We start from the raw sequence: 1,712 nt of genomic DNA on the forward strand, positions 1-1,712 counted from the left end.
GAGGTGTCCCTGCCCATGGCAGGGGGTTGGGACTGGCTGAGCCTTGAGGTCCCTTCCAGCCCTCACAGTTCTGTGATGCTATGATATGGTTCCATGCTTCACCAGGGGAGGTTCAGGCTGGATGCTAGGAAATACTTCTTCACAGAGTTCTCTATCATGGAATGTTCTGCCCAGGACAGTGCTGGAGTCACCACTGCTGGGGGTGTTTAAGCAGCCTGTGGAGCTGGTGCTTAGGGTTATGGTTTAGGGTTGATCCTGCAGTGCTGGGTTGAGAGTTGGATGGATGAGCTTGGAGATCTCTTCTAACAGGATGTTTTCTGTGATTCTCTGTTATTGCTCCCATGGCCAAGTGCTGCACTTTGGCCACAACAAGCCCAGGCAGTGCTACAGGCTGGGGTCAGAGTGGCTGGAGAACAGCCAGGCAGAGAGGGACCTGAGGGTAGTAGCTGACAGCAGTGGAACATGAGCCTGCAGTGTGCCCAGGTGGCCAAGAAGGCCAAGGGCATCCTGGCCTGCAGCAGGAGCAGTGTGGCCAGCAGGAGCAGGGAAGTCATTCTGCCCTGTGCTCAGCACTGCTCAGGCCACACCTTGAGTCCTGTGTCCAGTTCTGGACCCCTCAGGTTAGGAAGGAAGTTGAGTTGCTGGAAGGTGTCCAGAGAAGGGCAACAAAGCTGGGGAGGGGTCTGGAGCACAGCCCTGTGAGGAGAGGCTGAGGGAGCTGGGGTTGCTTAGCCTGCAGAAGAGGAGGCTCAGGGGAGACCTTCTTGCTCTCTGCAACTCCCTGAAGGGAGGTTGTAGCCAGGCAGAGGTTGGTCTCTTCTCCCAGGCAGCCAGCACCAGAACAAGAGGACACAGTCTCAAGCTGTGCCAGGGGAGCTTCAGGCTGGAGGTTAGGAAGAAGTTCTTCCCAGCAAGAGAGATTGGCCCTGGGGATGTGCTGCCCAGGGAGGTGGTGGAGTCCCCACCCCTGGAGGTGTTCCAGAGGGGACTGGATGAGGCATTTGGAGCCATGGTTAGTTGCCAGGAGGTGCTGGGGGCTAGGCTGGACTGGATGAGCTCAGAGGTCTTTCCCAGCGGGCTGGTTCTGTGTTTCTCTGAAGCCTCTCCCGGCTCGCACTGCAGAGCTCTGCCCTGCCTGTCTCCCCTCGCTGGGTCACACAGGGCTGTCCCCTGGGCTGAGGGCTGCGGCCCTGCACCGCTCGGGGGGCAGCTTCTTGCCCCACAGAAGAGCTCAGGCAGACGTTCCAGGCCCTTCTCTTCTTCTCCCACCTCCGCGAACCCCGCGCGGGCTCTGTGGGGAGCGGCCTCAGCGCGGCGCCCTGCCGAGCAGCAGGAGCAGCCTTAACCAGGGTCCCCGCGCCAGCAGAGCGCCCGGCGGGCTCCCAGGGCGGTGCCAAGCCCCTCAGGGAACACAGCGCTCCCGCCCAGCAGCACCGCCTGCCCCTCCGCAGGCGCTCACGGCCTGGGCTCGGCACCGCTCCAAGGGCCACAGCGCAAAGCTGCCCTAAGGCAGAGCGAGCAGGCCCGCCGCTGGCGCGCGCTTCCCGCCGCCTCCGCCGCGCGGGGTCCCACCCAGCTCTCTCTCACGCTCTTCCCGCCCCAGCGGGCGGCCCGTTACAAGCGTTGCGCCACCTCCTCCGGCAGGGGGCGTTGTGCCTGCCTGCCGAGCCCGCCGTCTCGCCGCCCGCGTCACGTGAGCGGAAGCGGCAGCG

This window comes from Melanerpes formicivorus, unplaced genomic scaffold, assembly GCF_026170545.1.
Source record: "Melanerpes formicivorus ecotype bairdi unplaced genomic scaffold, bMelFor1.0.p_v2 SCAF_4, whole genome shotgun sequence".
In the NCBI taxonomy this organism is placed as follows: Eukaryota; Metazoa; Chordata; class Aves; order Piciformes; family Picidae; genus Melanerpes; species Melanerpes formicivorus.